A 20,869-nucleotide genomic window follows, 5' to 3' on the forward strand; every position below is an offset into this window, starting at 1 on the left:
GCGCCGCAGCTCAATAGGCTAATCCTCCACCTTGCGGCGCCGGCACACCGGGTTCTAGTCCCAGTCGGGGCGCCGGATTCTGTCCCGGTCGTCCCCCCTTCCAGGCCAGCTCTCTGCTGTGGCCAGGGAGTGCAGTGGAGGATGGCCCAAGTGCTTGGGCCCTGCACCCCATGGGAGACCAGGATAAGTACCTGGCTCCTGCCATAGGATCAGCACGGTGCGCCAGCCGCGGCAGCCATTGGAGGGTGAACCAACGGCAAAGGAAGACCTTTCTCTCTGTCTCTCTGTCCACTCTGCCTGTCCAAAAAAAAAAAAAAAAAAAAAAAAAAAAAAAAAAAAAAAAAAAAAAAAAAAACAGAAGAAGCCGGCACCACAGCTCAATAGGCTAATCCTCCACCTAACGGCGCCGGCACACTGGGTTCTAGTCCCGGTTGCCCCTCTTCCAGGCAGATGGAAGTCCTCTCTCTGCCTTTCCTTCTCTCTCTGTGTAACTCTTTTAAATAAATAAATCTTAAAAAATGTCTGAGGTCAGGCCGGCACCGCGGCTCACTAGGCTAATCCTCCGCCTTGTGGCGCCGGCACACCGGGTTCTAGTCCCAGTCGGGGCGCCGGATTCTGTCCCAGTTGGCCCTCTTCCAGGCCAGCTCTCTGCTGTGGTCAGGGAGTGAAGTGGAGGATGGCCCAAGTGCTTGGGCCCTGCACCCCATGGGAGACCAGGAGAAGCACCTGGCTCCTGCCTTCGGATAGGTGCAGTGTGCCGGCTGCAGCGGCCATTGGAGGGTGAACCAACGGCAAAAGGAAGACCTTTCTCTCTGTCTCTCTCACTGTCCACTCTGCCTGAAAAAAAAAAAAAAAAAAACACACACACACACAAAAAAACCAGAAGAGGGGCCAGCCAGCACTGTGGCATAACAGGAGAAGTTGCCACCTACAGTGCCAGTATCCCATGTGGGCGCCGGTTCAAGTTCCAGCTGCTCTACTTCTGATACAGCTCTCTGCTGTGGCCTGGAAAAGCAGTAGAGGATAGCCCAAGTTCTTGGTCACCTGCACCATGTTGGAACCCCGGGGAAGGCTCCTGGCTCCTGGCTTCAGACTGGTATGGCTGTAGCCTTTGAGACCATCTGGGGAGTGAACCACAGGATGGAAGATCTCTCTCTCTCTCTCTCTCTGCCTCTCTGTAACTCTGCCTTTCAAATAAATAAATAAGTCTTTAAAAAAAAAAAAAGAAAAGAAAATGACAGAAAATCATTTCCAACCATGAATCCTAAATATTGGGACAGGAGAGAAACCGAATTACCATTTACCCATTGGCAAACAAACAGAATTGTGAAACCAGCACCATTCTACATTCTAGTTTGCCTACAGATTTTCACTTTTGTATTCTATCCATTACTCTTCTTTGAATCCCAAAAGACAGAGTAAAATATTATTTCAAAGGAAGCAAAACGCCACACATCCTTTCTATGTTCTCACAGGTAAACCAACAGAAATTCAGGGAAGCTAGAGATTGCTCAATTAGATTTTTAGATATGACCTCGAAAGTAACAATCACAAAAGAAAAACTAAGAAATCGAGCTTCATCAAAATTAGGAATTTCCAGGAGCAGGTGCTGAGCAAAGCAGTTAAGCCAGTATTTGGGTTGATCACATCCCATATGGGAGCATCTGGATTCAAGTCCTAGCTCTGTCCTCCACTCTAACTTCCTGCTAATATGCACCCTGGAAGGCAGTACATGATGATTTAAGTAGTTGGGTGACTGCTACCCATATGGAAGACCTAGATTGAATCCCAGCTTCTGGCTTGGCGTAGCCCTGGCTACTGTGGGAATTTGGGAAGTGAACCAGCAAAGAAGAGATTCTGTCTCCCTGCTTCTAAAATAAATAGTTTTTGTGGTTTTTTAATTATGAATTTCTACTCTTTAAAGACACCATTAAGAAAATAAGAAAAAAGCTGGAAGATAATACCTGCAAAATGAGTATCTGAGGAAGGACTTATATCCAGAACTTAAAAAGAACTTACAATTCATTAATAATACGACAACTCAGGTGCCAGCGCTGTGGCAGAGTGGGTAAAAGCCACTGCCTACAGTGCCAGCATCCCATATGGGTGCCAGCTCAAGACCCGGCTGCTCCACTTACAATCCAGCTCTCTGCTATGGCCTGGGAAAGCAGTACAAGACAGCCCTAGTGCTTGGGCCCCTGCACCCGTGTAGGAGACCCGGAAAAACTCCTGGCTCCTGGCTTCAGATCAGCACAGCTCCAGCTGTTGTAGCCAATTGGGGAGTGAACCAGTGGATGGAAGACCTCACTCTCTCTCTCTCTCCGCCTCTCCTTCTCTCTCTGTGTAACTCTGACTTTAAAATAAATAAAGGGGCCAGCACTCGGGTGCAGCGGGTTAACGCCCTGCCTGAAGCGCCCGCATCCCATATGGGTGCGGGTTCAAGTCCCAGCTGCTCCACTTCCAATCCAGCTCTCTGCTGTGGCCTGGGAAAGCAGTCGACGATGGCCCAAGTCGTTGGGCCCCTGCACTCGCGTGGGAGACCTGGAAGAGGCTCCTGGCTCCTGGCTTCAGATTGGTACAGCTCCGGCCGTTGCAGCAAATTGGGGAGTGAACCATCAGATGGAAGACCTCTCTCTCTCTGCCTCTCCTCTCTCTGTGTAGCTCTGACTTTCAAATAAATAAACAAATCTTAAAAAAAAATCTTTAAAAATAAGACAACTCAATAAAAATGGATTACCCAAGGTCAGAAGGGAAGAGAGATCTCTGACCTTGCTCAATATTAATTTCATAATTAAAATCACGGTTCCATAAAACAGACAAAAAAGAAAACATGTAATCAAACACACAAAATACTATGTCACTGCTAAACTTGAACATAATCGCTTTGGTCTTTTTCTTTAAACTTTTTTAAAATTTGTATTTATTTGAAAGGCAAAGAGAAGAGATAGATGTTTCATCCACTGGTTCACTGCATAGTCAGGTCCAGGCCAAGTTGTCATATGGCAGGGACCCCCTCCCTTGAGCAGAGAAAAAAAAATTGCTGAGGGCAGAAACGATAAGAGCTTTCTGAGAAATACTACAACTACAACTGGGTCAACTGAAGCAAATTTAATACATGCAGATGTAACGTTGTATATCAGTTGCTTAGCAGTGCTATAGCTTTTAACTATCCAATCAAATATGTAACTAAATACGTACTACAAAACTTAAAGTTGTTTGTGCCAGGGTATGTAAGACAATGCTCTGCTTTATTCAGGGCCAAGAATTCAGAGACAAACTCTTCTGGGTCTGCTGGCATAAATAGAGCTGTTTTCCTATTAAAAGCATTGGTGTCTAGCCTCTCTGTCCCATTTTCCCACCACAGTCTCACAGCTGGGTCTGAAGCCAGGAGCCTGAAACTCAATCCAGTTCTCCCAAGTGGGTAGAAAGGACCCAAGAACTTGAGCCATCACTTACTGCCTCCCAGGGTGCACATGAGCTGGAAGTTGGAATCCGAAGCAGAGTGGAGACTTGAACCCAGGTACTTCACCAATATGGAATGCAGATGTCCCAAGTGGTATCTTAACCACTGTGCCACACACCTATCCCAGTTTGATACCCTACAAAATTACTAGAATACATATTGAGACTAAGCTCATTCACAACTCCTTTGCTTGACAAAGCAAAAACAAAAAACTCTGACAAACAGCATCTCAAAATAAGAAATTCCAAGGGTTGCTGTTGTGGCACAGTAGGTAAGCCACTGTTTGTGACACCAGCATCCCGTATAGAGTGCTAGTTCAAGTCCCAGCTCCTTTGCTTCCGACCCAGTTTCTTGCTAATATGCCCGAGAAGGCAGCAGAAGATGGCCACGTACTTGAGTCCCTGCCATCCACACGGGAGAGCAGGATGCAGTTCCTGGCTCCCAGCTTCATCTTGGCAGCCCTGGTTGTTGCGGTCATTTGGGGAGTAAATCAGTAGACAAAAGGTCTTTCTCTCTCTTTCTCTCTCTCCCTCCTCTTTCAAATAAATAAATAAATAAATAAATAATTTAAAAATAAGAAATTTTGAAGCCATCACACAATGAAATCAACTTAAATAGAAGTAAATCACTGAAATGATTAAACAGGTTTTCCGCCTCTTCAGAATCACAGAAGATAAAACCCTTGTTTGAAACTGAGGCTGGTTTGTATTTTCTTAAGCAAACGGTAACAGCAAGTCCTCTAAAAGAATCAAATTTCTTTCAACAGAATCCTGTATTTTCCTTCTCTAAAATAATACAAGAACTTATTTAGCTAAAAGTTTAATCCTTTATAAATGTTTATCCCAGTAGGTTTATGGTTAAAGAGGAAGAACAGAGATATTGAAAACTAGGGGAAAATTCAGTGAAGGTCCAGTCCAGGTCCAATCTTCACCTTTCCAGAAAATACTACTTTTAACATTCTATACAATCAATCATCCTCTGAGAGACTACATCTAGGAGTAAATGGTTCCAGCTACTTTGTCAATAATAGAAACAGAGGAGGAATAGAGGTAGACCAGAAGCAGAAAAGAAACAGACCGCAGCCTACAAAATAATTAGAGAACAAAAAACAATCCGATTAAAAAAAAGACAAGCAAAAAGGCTGTCATTGTAGCCCTACAGGTTAAGGTGCTGCCTGCCACACCTACATCCCATGAGCACTGGTTCCAGTCCCTTGCTCCACTTCTGATGCAGCTCTCAGCTATGGCCTGGGAAAGCAGCGGAAGATGGCCCAAGGCCTTGGGCTCCTGCACCAGCGTGGGAGACCTAGAAGAAGCTCCTGGCTCCTGATCTGTGCAGCTCTGGGCATTACGGTCATCTGGGGGACCAGGGGATGGAAGACCTCTTTTTCTTTTTTCTTTTTTTTTTTTTTTTTTTATTTATTTGACAAATAGAGTTAGTGAGAGAGAGAGACAAAGAGAAAGGTCTTCCTTCCATTGGTTCACCCCCCCAGATGGCTGCTATGGCCAGAGCTATGCCGACCTGAAGCCAGGAGCCTGGAGCTTCTTCCTGGTCTCTCATACAGGTGCAGGAGCTCAAGCACTTGGGCCATCCTCCACTGCCTTCCCAGGCCACAGCAGAGAGCTAGACTGGAAAAGGAGCAACTGGGACTAGAACCTGGCGCCCATATGGGATGCTTGGCGCCGCAGGCAGAGGATTAACCAAGTGAGCCACGGCGCCGGCCCCGGAAGACCTCTCTTTCTGTCTCTGCCTCTCTGTATCTCTGCCTTTCAGATAAAGAAAGAAATGAATCTTTAAAGAATACAAAGAACAGCCATCATAAAAATAAACACAGGTCCCCAGCATTGTAGCACAGCAATTTAAGCCACCACTTGCAATGCCTGTAACCTTGCCCGCATCCCTAGTCAGAGTGCCAATTCAAGTCCTGGCTGCTCAGCTTTCAATCCAGCTCCCTGCTAATGTCTAGCAAACAGTGAATGATGGCTCCAGTACTTGAGTTCCTGCCACCCATGTGAGAGACCTGCATACAGTTCCTGGCTCAGCCCTAGCAGTTGTGGTGGTTTGGGGAGTGAACTAGCATATGGAAAACCTTGTGTTGGTTTGGGGAGTGAACTAGCATATGGAAAACCTCTCTCTCTCTCTCTCTGCCTTTCAAATAAACAAATAAATAATTTTTAAAAAGATGAAAAAAAGTTCAACAGATTGGCAGTGGCAACGGTTGCATAACTAGGTAAATATACCTAATGTCAGTGAAATGAAGACATAAAAATGATCCAAAAGGTAAAATTTGTTATATATCCTACTACAATAATAAAAAACTAAATAATGAAAATTAGGGGGTGCGGCACTGTGGAGTAAAGCCACAGCCTACAATGCCAGCATCCCATATGAGTGCCAGTTCCAGTCCCTGCTGCTCCACTTCCAATCTAGCTCTCTGCTGTGGCCTGGGAAAGCAGTAGAAGATGGCCCAAGTCCCTGGGCCCCTGCATCCACATGGGAGACCCAGAAGAAGCTCCTGGTTTCAGATCAGCGCAGCTCTGGCCATTGTTGCCATATGGGGAGTGAATCAAAGGATGGAACGCCTCTCTCTCTCTCTGCCTCTCTGTAACTCTTTCAAATAAACAAATAAATTTTTAAAAATTAGGACAGATATCTTCACAATGAAAACATCAATGATATAATAAAAATAAACTAAAATTAGGGCAACAAAATGAAAGACAGGAATAAAAAAGTATAAACCTTCAAGGGCAAAAGTGGAGAGATGACAGCAGAAAAACGTCAGCAACACTTTGCACAAGGAAAAGCAGTCGCAGCAAGGTGCTACACACTTCAATACATACAGAATATAGCTTTAAGACCTATAATAAATATGTTTAAAAAGAACAGAAACCAATCTGAGCTTTCCTGTTATCTACCAACTTTTCACAGAAGAAAATGCACCTAATTCCTTTCCCATGTTCCTTTCCTCCCCATTTCCAAGGCAGAACTACAATTAGAGATAGCAACTGAAAATCCCTTTTAACTTCTGGAACAAAAGAACTCCCAAGCGAGGTCACACCATACTATGAAAGTAAAGCAAAAATTCCTCATTAAATGAGATTTTAACTTAGCTTTTTTGATGCTATTACTGCATCTCTGTAATGGCAGCAACTTTCTGCACTTCTTAGAGGCTCAATCCAGTAATCTTATTCATCCATGAAGAAAATATTGCTTTACCTCAGACATTTTTTTTTTTGGACAGGCAGAGTGGACAGTGAGAGAGAGAGACAGAGAAAAAGGTCTTCCTTTGCTGTTGGTTCACCCTCCAATGGCTGCCGCGGCCGGCGCGCTGCAGCCGGCGCAGCGCACTGATCCGATGGCAGGAGCCAGGTGCTTATCCTGGTCTCCCATGGGGTGCAGGGCCCAAGGACTTGGGCCATCCTCCACTGCACTCCCTGACCACAGCAGAGAGCTGGCCTGGAAGAGGGGCAACCGGGACAGAATCCGGCGCCCTGACAGGGACTAGAACCCGGTGTGCCGGCGCCGCAAGGTGGAGGATTAACCTATTGAGCCGCGGCGCCGGCCTTACCTCAGACATTTTTTAAGATTTATTTATTTAAAAGAGTTACACAGAGAGAGAAGGAAAGGCAGAGAGAGGACTTCCATCTGCTGGTTCACTCCCCAAATGGCCGCTATGGCCGGAGCTGTGCCAATCTGAAGCCAGGAGCCAGGAGCTTCTTCCAGGTCTCCCACGCAGGTGCAGGGGCCCAAGCACTTGGGCCATGTTGTATTGCTTCCCCAGGCCATAACAGAGAGCTGGATCCAAAGTGGAACAGCTGGGACTCGAACCGACGCCCACATGGGATGCCGGCACTGCAAACGGCAGCTTTACCGTCTAACAGCGCAGGCCCCAGATAGACTTTTTTTTAAAGATTCATTTGTTTGAAAAGCAGAATTAACTCAGATAGTCTTAATACTCAGACTATGGGGGCAGCATGTTAGCATAGTAGGTTAAAGCTGCCACCTGCAATGCCAGCATCCCATAAAAGCACAGGTTCGAGTCCCAGCTGCTCTACTTCCAAACTAGCTCTCTGCTACTATGCCTGGGAGAGCAGCAGAGGATGACTCAAGTACTTGGGGCCCTATACCTAAGAGACTGGGTGGGAGACTGGGATGGAATTCTGGGCTCCTGGCTTCAATCTGGCCATCTGAGGAGTGAATAAGTGGACTGAAGATCTCTCTGACTCTCCCTCTCTGCCTTTCAAAAGGAAAGAAGGAAAGAATTGGGGGGAGGGCAGGGAGGGAAGAGACAGCATCATGGTATAGCATCTGCATACCAGTTCAGAACCTGGCTGCTCTGCTTCCACTCCAGCCCCGTTAATGGGTTAATAGCCTGGGAAAAGCAGCAGAAAATGGCCAAAGTACTTGGGCACCTGCAAACCCACGTGGGAGACCTGGGTGGAGTTCCTGGCTCCTGGCTTCAGCCTGGCTCAGGCCTGACTGTTGCAGCCATCTAGGTAAGGTACAAGCATATGGAGAATCTCTTTGTCTCTCCCTCTAACTCTGACTTTCAAATAAATAAATAAATAAATCTTAAAAAAAAGAGAGACTGAATCTTACACTATTTTGTTTACTTGCTAAAACAATTATTTAAAATGTATTTTGCATTTTAATCAAGAATAAGGAAAATTTTCTTGACATACATAGGGAAGTTATTCATGAGAAAGTATAAATAGAACAAAGGATCTGGTGAAAACTAAATCCGAAAATTCATTTTCTCAGGTTACATAGAATAAACATACTCTACCTTCTTACAACATTTATTGGTTTCTTAAACACTCTGATTCATGAATTATTATGTCAAGTGTTTTGCAGCAAAACTCTGCATCTTTTCCAAAAGCAAACCATTTGTCAGTGTTCCTAAACCTTAGTAAATACAAAAATTCCATGTATAAACTCAGTCTAATGAAACTTACCAGAGGTTAACTGAAATCACCAAAAATCCAAAACTAGGTATGTTTTGGATAAGTAGTTGAACTACTTTAGTTTTTCCCTTTTCTTTCTATTTTACTAGTGTAAGTTGGGACATCTTAAGAATATTTATACAACCCTTCAGTAAGGAGAATGTTATGGGTAAGAGAGGGATGAAGCAAGATCCACAAAGTTGGGCAGACCATACAAAGTATTATCTTCACATATCCAATGTTCACAAGTGAATAGGGGAAAAGCTTGCAATATGGGATGTCATCATCTACTCCACACTTCTGCCTCTTACATAAGCTTTGGTCCCCTTCATTTCGTTCTCAATGCCATCTCTGTAGCCTGGTCTCTCTGCCTCCTAGTAAAGGAGACAGACCTTCTCTATCCTAGTAAATGTTACAGACCTCAATACTGACAAATAAATCCTCATAAAATATCATTTCATCCTATCAGCCAATAAGTTTCAAAGTTATTCCAAAATAAGACTAGTCTCTTAACTTTTTCAAAATTTCTCCTAATACCAGTCCTGCACAAAATAGCTTAAACTAAACTCCAACTAATCTATTCACTACATTACTGTCACTCCAAGTCCATTCCTGTCTCTCTACCCTTGTACAATGTTTCCACCCTTTTCTCTGCCTTTATTATTCTACATATATATCATTATGCATTAGACTGTTCTGAGGTGTTGCGTGATTTGTTTCTTTCGTCTTTTTTTAAAGAATTTATTTGAAAGGCAGAGGAGCCAAGATCTTCATCTGGGTGGCAGAAGCTCAAGTACTTGGGCCAACATCTGCTGCTTCCCAGGGTGCACATCAGCAGAAACATGAATCAGAAGAGAAGCAGTCCTGGGATTTGACCTGAGACACTCCAATGAGGGATGCAGGCATCCCAAGCAGCAGCTTAACCCACTGCACCACAATGCTCACTCCTTGAACTGTTTTATATCTTTAAGTGAGTAATGGCTTTCTTCCCAAAGAGCAGGGAACATGGGTTATGACACAGAAAGTCAAGTTCCATTTTGTCCACAGTGGTGATCTGTTTGGCCCATCGTGTGTGAACTTGTAAGCTGCCAACATTTAAAAATAAAGATTTCTTACAAAATCTAGATTCAAGCTTCTCTTTAGAAAAAAGCTAGATTGGGCCACACTCAGTCTGCCATCCCCACTGACTACTAGTGAGCCAACACTGAACTGTGCACTTTAAAAACAGCAAATATTGGAAGCAGGCAGTTGGTACAGCTGTTAAGATTCCACTGAGGATGCCCACATCTCATGTCAGAGTGCCTGGTGCTGAGACTCAGCACTTCCACTCCCGATCCACCTTCCTGTTGATGTGCACTCTTGGAAGCAGCAGCAGATGACTCAAGTAGTTGGGTCTCTGACACCCATACAGTAGACCCAGATGGAGTTCTAGTGTCCTGTCTTTGGCCTGGCCCGGTCCCAGCTGTTGTAGGAATTTGGGGAGTGAACTAGCAGGTGGAAGATTTTTCTAAGTCTGACTTTCAGATAAAATGAAAATAAGTAAATAAATAAAACTTTAAAAGTAGCTGTTAAAAAAAAAATAGGGGCCGGAGTTGTGGAACAGTGGGTTAATCCTCCCCTGCAGCACCGGCATCCCATATGGGCAACAGTTCGAGTCCTGGCTGCCCCTCTTCCAGTCCAGCTCTCTGCTGTAGCCTGGGAAAGCAGCAGAGGACAGCCCAAGTGCTTGGGCCTCTGCACCCACATGGGAGACCCAGAGGAGTCTCCTGGCTTTTGGCTTCGGATCGGATCGGCACAGTTCCCGCAGTTGCGGCCGTCTGGGGAGTGAACCAGCAGAGGGAGGACCTTTCTCTGTCTCTCCCTTTCACTGTCCGTGGCTATACCTCTCAAATAAATAAAAATCTTTAGAAAAAAAGTTAAAATAAAATGGTAAATTTTATGTGAATTTTACCTCTATTTTTCACCTCCTGAAAACCTTTTTTAAAAAAAAAAATTTGAAAGGCAGAGTGAGAAAGAGAAAAAAGGAGAAAGAAAAGAGATACAGAGAAATATCTTCCTTCTGCTGGCTTACTCCCCAAATGTCTACAACAGTCAAGGCCAGGCTGAAGTCAGGAGCCAAGAAATATATAGGGGTCTCCCATATGGGTGGCAGGGATTCAAGTACTTAGGTCATTATTGGCTGCTTCCAGGTACATTAAGTAGGAAGTTGGATGAGAAGTACAGGGCAGGTGAGACTCAAACCAGCATTCCAACCAGTGGCTTAACCCAGTATACCACATTTTTTTTTTAAATCACTGATACACTGTGAGTACATTCCCAAGATGTCAAATATTTTTTTAAAAGATTTATTTATTTGAAAGGCAGAATTACAGAGAGAGGAAGGATTAAGAGAAATCTTCCACCTGCTGGTTAATTCCCTAAATGGCCACAATGACCAAGGCTGAACCAGGAGCTTCATTTGCGTCTCCCACATGGGTGCAAGGGCCCAAGCACTTCTGTCATCTTCTGCTGCTTTCCCAGGTGCATTAGAAGGGAGCTGGATCAGAAGGGCAGCAGCTGGAACATAAACAGGTGCCATACGGAATTGCCAGCATTTCAGGCAGTGATTTTATCTACTGCCTGATTTTATGCTGCAATGCTGGCCCCACATGCATGGAATTTATGATGCTAACATTATTATATAAGCTTAATGAATCAATTAATGAACCTAAATGATGATTTTCATGCTTACTGTGAGCCAAGTTTTGTTCAAGCAGGAACATATTATCTCCATGGATATATGCTGCTACAATTCCCAATGTACAGATGAGGAAACTGAGGCACGAAAGTTAAGCTACTCACCCACGATCATCCCAACAGTACACGGAAGAGTCAATATTCCAAATAAACCTAACTCTAGTATACCCTGTTAACCCCTACAATATAATCCTTTTGACAAGTATCCTTACCTCTGTGACCAACTGAACTGATTCTTTGCAATAAAAAAAATCAAAAGATTACATTTGAAAGTCCTCTTTTTCTTCACATAAATGACTAAGCACATTAAAGCTTACCAAAATGCAGAGAGCACTTCTGGAATTTTTCATGCCTTAAAAAAAGTCTTGGCGGGGCTGGAATTGTGGTTTAGTGGGAGCAGCCGCTGCTTGTGATGCCAGCATCCCATGTGGGTGCCACTACCAGCCCCAGCTGCTTCACTTCCACCAGCTCCCTGCTAATGTGCCTGGAAAAACAGCGGAAGATGGCCCAAGTCCTTGGGCCCCACATCCACCTGAGAGGCCTGGAGGAGGCTCCTGGCTCCTAGATTTGAATGGGACTCCAAAACAGTTTTGGCTGTTTTGGCCATTTAGGGAATAAACCAGCAGATGGAGAATCGCTCTTGCTCTCAATAAACTCTGCCTTTCAAATCAATAAATAAATCTTAAAAAAAAAGATGTATTTATTCACTTGAGGGGCTAAGTTAAGGGAAGAGAGAGGGAGAGATAGAAAGGTCTTACATCTGCCAGTTCTCTCCCCAAATGGCTGCCAATGGCAGGAGGTGGGCCAGTCTGAAGCCAGGAGCTTCTTCCAGGTATCCCACATGGGTGCAGGGGTCCAAGCACTTGGGCCATCCTCTGCTGCTTTCCCAGGCCATTAGCAGGGAGCAGGATAGGAAGTGAAGCAGCTGGGACTTGGCCTAGCTCCCATATCAGCCCCTGCACCCACATGGGAGACCTAGAAGAAACTCCTGGCTCCAGGCACAGCTCTGGCCATTGCAGCCTTTTGAGGAGTGAACCAGCAGATGGAAGACAGTTCTCTTCTTTCTGTAACTCTGCCTTTCAAATAAATACGTAAATCTTTAAAAGAAAGAAAGAGAGAGAGAGAGGAGAGAGAGAGAAAGAGAGAGAAAAAGAGAAAGAAAGGATGGATGGATGGATGGATGGATGGAAGGATGGATGGATGGAAGGATGGAAGGAAGATTTATACTGGTGCAAAAAAACTGAAATGCATGCAATTTTCATAATATGTATTTTCCATGAACTTTTTGAAGACCCTTTGTATATCTATTAGGGTAAGCAGTTTCCAGCTGTAAAAAGAATTGCACATTTCTTGAGGGCAATAACTGGTTTTTTCATCATGACCCTTTACAATACCTACCACAATGAGGCACTTATGTTAAAGGGACCAATATCTTAAATTACAATGCAATGTAACCATTCTACAACCTTTAAAATCTTATTTTTTACAATTATTAACAAGCAAGTTTGTTTTCCTGACCCAAAAAAAAACAAAACACCACAAAATCTTTGAAACAGTTTTATATCTGAATACTCTGGAATCCAGCACTAAGGTGGCTTAATAAATGCTTATTGAATATTACAAACTGAACATTTCTAAACTTAGATTACCCACAAGTTTTTGTGTCAATGCTTAAAATAGAACTTAAAATAACTTGGCTTCTTGGGGACAGTGTTATGGTGCAGTGGGTTGAGCTTCTGTCAGCGACGCTGGCATACTTCATGCATGCCAGTTTGAGTCCTGCATGCTCCACTTCTGATCAAGCTCCTTGCTAGTATAAGTGGGAAAGCAGCAGAAGATGGTCCAACTCCTTGGGCCCCTGTCACCCACACAGAACACCTAGATGGAGTTCCAGAATCCTGTTTTCAGCCTAGCCCAGCTCTAGCCATTGTGGCCTTTAGGGAATGAACTGCAGGATAGGGGACTCTCTAAGTGACTATGCCTTTCAAATAAATAAATAAATGTTTTTTTAAAAAGCACACGGCTTGGCCAGTGCCACGGCTCACTAGGCTAATCCTCCGCCTGCAGCACCGGCATCCCGGGTTCTAGTCCCAGTTGGGGCGCCAGATTCTGTCCCGGTTGCTCCTCTTCCAGTCCAGCTCTCTGCTGTGGCCCGGGTAGGCAGTGGAAGATGGCCCAGGTCCTTGGGCCCTGAACCTGCATGGGAGACCAGGAGGAAGCACCCGGCTCCTGGCTTCGGATCGGCGCAGCGTGCCAGCCGTAGCAACCATTTGCGGGATGAACCAACTGAAAGGAAGACCTTTCTCTCTGTCTCTCTCTCTCTCTAACTCTGCCTCTCAAACAAGAAAAAAAAAAAAAAAAAAACACACAGCTTCTCATTTAAGTCTTATTTTTTAGATATTTCTGATAGCAGTCCTATTTTGCGAATCAATAAAGCCCCCAAAAATTAGTGAGCAAACACACGAAGCACAAAGTATATTAAGAGAATGAACCAGAAAGAACCTGAGACATCATACACAAAACATTCAATAGGGACTTGTATTGTGGTCAGGTATAGCTGCCAACTGCAATGCTGGCATACCATATGGATGCTGGTTCTAGTCCCAGATACTCCACTTCTGATCCAGCTCCATCTATCCCTCTCCCTCTGTACCTCAGACTTTCAAATCAATCTTTCTTAAAAAAAATAAAAAGTATTCAATAAACAAGCGAAGAAAATGAGGCCCAGAGAAATTCAAGTGAAGTGCCCAAGATAACAGAATTCTAAGTGATCAGTAACACCGGTTAAACCCTAGGTCTCCTAAATGTTGGCCCAGGTCTCTTTCCACTAAGAACTGCTTTGTGAACTCAGGATGAAATAGATACTTTGAGAAATATTTTAAAGATACTCTGTATACAGAATGATCTTTCCTAGCACATATTTTCTGAGAGGAATTACATCACCACCGAAGAAAGGAAGCTGCCTTGTTCCTTTACTGCAGATAACACCATCTGCTTTTTCTTTTTTGTGTTGTTCTTCTATGTATTTTTCATTTCTTTTCTTTCTTCCTCTTCTGAGACCTCTTCCTCTGAGATCTCATTTATCTACTTTCCCTCTTACCCACTTCCTTTCTAATGTCTCTCACAAATAATCTAACCATTCCTTCCTTTCTCTCCATAATTATCAAAAAGAACAAATTAGGCACACATTTGATTCTAACAATGGGACACCACCATAAACAAATCATAACTGGTCTTGAGTGCTTATGAGGCAAGTAGTTAACAAAAATAAGCTAAACACAAAGATGAATGAATAATACAGATGAATAAATAATAAATACTAGTGTTCACAGTAGAGAAAAGAAACTGGAATGCCTGGTTGAGCCCTGGCTACCCACGCTTCTAATCTAGCTTCTTGCTAATGCATATGAAGAAAGATAATGGCCCAAGAAAGTAGATGATGGTTCACCCACTTGGGAGACCTGGTTAAAGTTCCTTGCTCCTAGCTTCGAACTTGCCTTGACTCTTTTGGATATTTGGGATATGAACCAGCAGATGGAAAATCAATTGATCTCTTTCTCTCTCTCTCTCTCTGCCTTTCAAATAAATAATTATTAAAAAAAAAAAAAAATCCCAGGACCAGAGCTATGGCACAGCAGTAAAGCCGCTGCTTGCAGTGTCAGCATCCCATATGGGAATGAGTTCGAGTTCTAGGTGCTCCACTTCTGATTCCCTGCTACCGTGCCTGGGAAAGCATCAGATGGCCCATGTGCTTGGGCCCCTGCATCCACGTGAAGAAGCTTCAGAAGAAGCAGCTCCTGGCTCCTGACTTCAGCCTGGCCCAGCTCTGGCCGTTGTGGCCATTTGGGGAGTGAAGCAGCAGATGGAAGATGTCTCATATTTCCCTCTCTCTGTAACTCAGTCTTTCAAATAAATAAAATAAATTTTTTAAAAAAATTTCAGATATGTTTAGTGAATATCAAGTATATGATTATCAGATTATAGTTACTATGCTGTATATTAGGGCTTCAGAATTTACTCATAACTTCAAGTTTGTTCCCTTTGACCAACATCTCCTCATTTTTCCCATTCTCCTAATCCCCAACCAATAACCACTCTTCTCTCCATTTCTATGAGTGAGACATTTTTAGACTCGACAACTTAAGTGAAATTATGTATTTGTCTGTATATATTTTCTGTGTCTGACTTATTTCATTTAGTAGGTTCATCCAGGTTGCCCCAAATGGCCAGATTTTGAGAGAGAAAGAAAAAGGAGAGATGTTCCAGCCACTGGTTCACTCCCCATGGCCACAACAGCCAGGGCAAGGCCAGGCCAAAGCCAGGAGCCTGAAACTCCATCCAGTTCTCCCTTGTCAGCGGTAGAGGCCCTTCCGCTGTCTTCCCAGGTGCATTAGCAGGGAGTTGGATTGGAAGTGGGGCATCCAAGACTTGAACCAGCACCCATATGGAATGGCTGCATCTTAGGCGGCAGCTTAACCCACTGAACAACACCAGCCCCTATTCAGCTTTCTTACCTACCAAATTACCTGCTCTACTTCATTCACTCCCTATTCAGTTTGACTTTATGTTCTACTATTTTTTTATCTAGTAGTGTTCCTCTTTTCTCTGACTTTTTTTTAAGATCTTTTATTTATTTATTTGAGAAGTAGAATTACAGACAATGAGAGGGAAAGACAGAAATCTTCCATCCATTGGTTCATTCTCCAAATGGCCTCAACAGCCAGAGCTGGACCAATCCAAAGCCAGGAGCTTCTTCCAGGTCTCCCACACTGGTACAGGAGCCCAAGCACTTGCGTCATCATCTTCTGCTTTTCCATGCCACAGCAAAGAGCTGGATCAGAAGAGGACCAGCAAGGACTCGAACCGGTGCCCCTATGGGATGCCAGCACTGCAGGCTGAGGATTAACCTACCGTATTACCAGCCCCCTCTCTCCTAACTTTTTAAAGTAATGTCTTACTCTCATGCTTTCCTTCACAATATTATTGCCAAATTTCTCCCATTCTGTGAATCATGTTAAGATTATCTTAATATGAATTCATTCTTTTCTGAAAATTTACAATGTTTTATCTGATTTACAATCATACCAAGTAGACAGATAAAAATCAATACCTCTGTGTTATAGATACATAAATTTATGTCCAAGGAGATTAAATAAGTTGCCAAAAGCCATTCAGTTTGTCAGTGGTAAAGGCAAATCAGAACCCAAACTTTTCTTCCTAAATCCTCTTTCTTCCATTGAACCATGTTGCCCTCTTTTCAATTCCTCCACTTCTTACCAATACATGTGCAAATACCTAGACAAGTTTATATAGAAAAATATTTATAAAACAGCACAAACGGCAAAGTATGATGGAGTGATACAGAAAACTCAGAGGACCCAAATTAAGAAAAAGTATAGTTTATGGGCTAATCTTTGTAGAAGAGGCTTTTGGAAAATGCCTATTTCTTCAATAAACTGACATAACCAGCACCAACAATGCTCTCTCACCCCACATCTCCCCACAGTAGTTATATGAGACCAGGGTTTGTCCTCTGCATCACTCCTGCCCCCAAATCTTTCTTGTAGGAATGTCGCCATACCTGAAGTTCTCACAGTTCAAATCACTTCTTTTGGTTAAGGCGTTGTCTCCAGAAGGCCACTGTGAAAGGCATGTTACCTAAAAGGGTAGGGAGAGTCCATTAACATTATTTCTATGATTAAACACACCATATTTGCAATGATCTTGGGACTCACACAGCACAAAGGCTTTTAAAAAATTCTTCAGGAGATAATGTTTGATGGAGCAGGTAGGTAGAGCGTGAGGTGGGGGGAATGATTCATACACAGAACAGGATGACATCAACTTAGGTACAAAGGACATGTGGCCAAATGAAAATCACAACATAAACATATAAGGGTCACGGTAAGGATGATTCCCGTAATGGGGAATTCTCTAGGGACAGGAAAAGAAAAAGCACTCCAAGGATCTGACCACAGCCAGTTCTGAAAAAAAGCAAAAAGAGTTGAGGGGACAGCAGTTTTACATGGAAGTGCACTACTAGACTAGAGGCAGACAGGGGCAGGAATAGCAGGGTTAACTACTCCTTGAGGTGAGGATAGTTTCCAACCTAACAGTTTTAGCTGAGGGCTAACCTCCCAATCAGAGAATGCTACAAATCAATGCTGTGAAACCCTTTACTAATTCATATTGTCTCAAAGCCAGTATCATTTACAGCCACGAAAAATCCACATGCCTTTACTGACTGCTTATTATAAGCGCAGAATTTGGCTAAGAACTATAAATACAGGGGGAAAAAAACTTGCATGCTTTTGATTCAACTTATGTAGAGAAAATCAATCTCCAATATCCAAAATCAGAAGTGGTGAGGAAAAAGAAAAGTAGGGAGTTGGTAGGAGGGGGAATGGAGGGAATCAAACAGGTGACTATTTCCCACCAGTACTAACACAAGTTTTTTCAGCCAGAATGAACAGAACAAACTTGTTTCTGGGCCAAAGTTCCTTGTTAAACTCTTGTCTAAACAGTCAAGAGGAATAAGCTGAAAATACCTCATTTTTTTTTTCCTGGTCTTACACCAAAAGCTCTTTAGAATACCAGACTGAGCACTGCAAAACCTGGTTCTAGTCCTAGCTCTGACTCTTAACTAGTTTCAGATAAATTATTTGACCTTTAAAAAAAAAAAAAATTCAAAAACAATCAGAGGCCAGAGCTGTGGCACAGCAGGCTGCGCTGCCACCTGTGACACCAGCATCCCATATGGGTGCCAGTTCAAGTCCTGGCTGCTCCACTTCTGATCCAGCTCCCTGCTAATGCACCTGGAAAAGCAGTATGTGGGAGACCAGAATAGAGTTTGAAGCTCCTAGCTTTAGTCTGGCCCAGCCCTGGCTGTTGCAGCCCTTTGGGGAGTGAACCAACAGATAGAAAATTGATCGCATTTGTACTTATGCGCGCGCTCTCTCTGTAACTCTGCCTTTCAAATAAATAAATCTTTTTTTATTTATTTGACAGATATAGTTAGACAGTGAGAGAGACAGAGAGAAAGGTCTTCCTTCTGTTGGTTTACCCCCCAAATGGCTGCCATGGCCGGAGCTACGCCGATCTGAAGCCAGGAGCCAGGTGCTTCCTCCTGGTCCCCTATGCGGGTGCAGGGGCCCAAGCACCTGGGCCATCCTCCACTGCCTTTCTGGGCCACAAGAGAGAGCCAGACTGGAAGAGGAGCAACCGGGACTGGAACCCGGTGCCCATATGGGATGCTGGCACCGCAGGTGGAGTATTGACCAAGTGAGTCACAGTGCCGGCCCAAATAAATACATCTTTAAAAATTTGTAATTAAATAATTTTAAAACCAAACAGAAAACTAATAGGTTGGACTAGTCTGGGAATACCTTGTGATGGCTGCTGTGGTACAGCAGGTTAAGATGCTGCCTGTGATGTCAGCGTCATACATGGCCATTGATTTGAGTCTCAGCTGTTCTACTTCCTATTCAGTTCCCTGCTAACGTGCCTGGGAAGGTAGCGGAAGATGGCTCAAGTGTCTGGGCCCCTGTACCCACATGCCGCCTACAACATTTCCCATCCAGCTCCCTGCTGGTGTGCCCGGGAAGGCAACAGCAGAGTGCTTGGGTCCCAGCACTCATGTAGGAGACCTGAATGAGGCTCCTGGCTGGCCCAGCTCAGGTGATTGTAGACTTTTGGGGAGTGAACCAGCAGATGGAGGATCTCTCTCGCTTTAACTCTGCCTTTCAAATAAAAAAATAAATCTTTAAAAAAAAATACGTGGCACATATAAAGAAGGGTACTACACAGTCTGTGAAAAATAAAATTAAAAGATAATTTTGGTGCAACATATTTTGAATCGATTCATAGCTTTTTCATAAATGCATTTTCCATAAACTTAATGAAGACTCCTTGTAACCCACTAGGTAACCATCAGCTGGAGGCAACACTAGTTAAACATAACACATTTCCAGAGAATCCACGCAACCAGAATCCTTCTAAACACAATTCCTCTGACAGCTACTTCAATTCAAGTTGGCCTATAAACCAAAATTTATTTGCCAAAATCGAGTACATAATATCTCCAACTCTAAAAATTGAGTATTAAATTTCGGTAGACTGTCAAAAAACACCTCCAACAAGCCTGAATCACCTGTGTTGACAGTCAATTTCAGTCAAGTTATCTTCTAAATCGCACCTGACATGGTTCTAATTTCTTATATGCTTGTGAGTAATTCACTCTAATACTAGTAACGTAAATAACCTGGCAATGCTATTCAGACTCACTAATGGGTTCCTTTGAGAGAAAAGCAGCCTGTTACACAGACTTGCTTCCCTGCCAAAATCCTCATCCAAAAATACAGGAACAAACCACACTAGTAAAAAGCTGAATCCAATCCCTTACCCATCCCAGCTGTCTCTCCCGCAACATCAGGCTTTGTCACTTCTCACCTAGACTTCTGCAACAGCCACTCTTCCAACCTTTCTCTGGTATCAGAGCAATCTTTCTAAAACGCAGGCGCTCACCTCTCATCCCTGTGTAAGAATCAGCATGTTTCCAGTGACAACAAAATTCAAAATTTCCAGCATTATATTTAGAACATTTCACATAGCTGCTTCTTTTTACCTTTCATTCTTCATATCTCATAAAGCTCTCCTTCCCTATCCCACTCTCTGCCCGCTCCCAGAACCCTTCTTCCAGCCATCACATAGGGTTGAGATGTTCCCTCTCTCTACCCCTCTTCCTCACCTTTGTCATGTAACTGCTCATCACCTAAGATCCAACACAGGTCTAAGGGCAGGTCTAGATTCCTCCTCTGGCCAACCCCTAGTCAGAACTAACCACTTCCTCGTCTCTCAGTCTCAAAAGTTTCTTGAGCTGTCCTTGGTATGTCCACAATACTGTTTACCTCAGTAGTTCCCAGGCCCATTAGAATCACCTGAGGCATGTTCTGAAAACAAACGGAAGCCAACCCAGATCTATTAAATCAATCTCAGACGGAAGAAGCTGGATGTCTACTTTTAAAAAAAACATTACCCTAATGGTCATATTTGGAGACCGCTGGTTTGCCTTTCTCTTGCAATAGGTGTAAAGATGTGTTTTTTAAAAGACTGTAGAAATTATTTACTTCGGACTACAGTGAAGTTCTGTGCACTCTTTTTTTTTTTTTCATTCTCACATTATCACTGCTGCCTTGACCCGCACGCTGAAGATGAAGTCCTTTTGGACTTATACCCACTGTTCTAAAAAGCAGAATTTCCACTTTCATTTTTAAATCCGAAAAATGAAGTCATTGCACCTTGAGTAAACATGTCAATACACCGTGCAGGCTCTCACCAGATCTGCCATGATAACTTTCAGAGAAGCAGCAAGTCCTTCGCCGATTCTGCCGGTGGAAATAACACTGCCTTTACCTATTTCCTTAAAGTCGAATTATATTAGGAACAGATGCAGGGCGATCCACCTAAGTCCGACCACAGGAGGCTGGCTCCAAAAAAAGGCTCAATAATTTTCAAAGAAAAACCCCACTCTTCCTTCCCCACCCCCCATCCAAAGCAAGTATACTACAGCGGTGTTAGAACGGCAGAAAATGTAACAAGACTAGGATACTAATATAACCACAAAACCCGCTGAGTTGTTCTGGGGGAAAGGAGAATTTCGGATACTTCGCAAGTTCACCTCGTTACTTCTCTGACTAACTTTAGGCCCGACGATGACCTCGGGAGCACA

At 43.6% G+C, this 20,869-nt stretch overlaps 1 protein-coding gene across 4 annotated transcripts in view; it reads right to left on the reverse strand.

The window, feature by feature from the left end:
- Positions 1–20,869, reverse strand: part of ITCH (itchy E3 ubiquitin protein ligase) — a 125,853-nt gene that overhangs the window by 104,060 nt on the left and 924 nt on the right. For 3 of the 4 annotated variants that reach the window (XM_051846160.3, XM_008256089.5, XM_089308097.1), the window contains exon 2: positions 16,724–16,800. The gene's annotated coding sequence lies outside the window, so the exon portion shown is untranslated. Of the gene's footprint in view, positions 1–16,723; positions 16,801–20,476; positions 20,686–20,869 lie in introns of those variants that run through there. The other variant, XM_089308096.1, reaches the window with a different exon arrangement.

This window comes from Oryctolagus cuniculus, chromosome 11, assembly GCF_051225735.1.
Source record: "Oryctolagus cuniculus isolate XC-2025 breed Fujian yellow rabbit chromosome 11, ASM5122573v1, whole genome shotgun sequence".
Lineage (NCBI taxonomy): Eukaryota > Metazoa > Chordata > Mammalia > Lagomorpha > Leporidae > Oryctolagus > Oryctolagus cuniculus.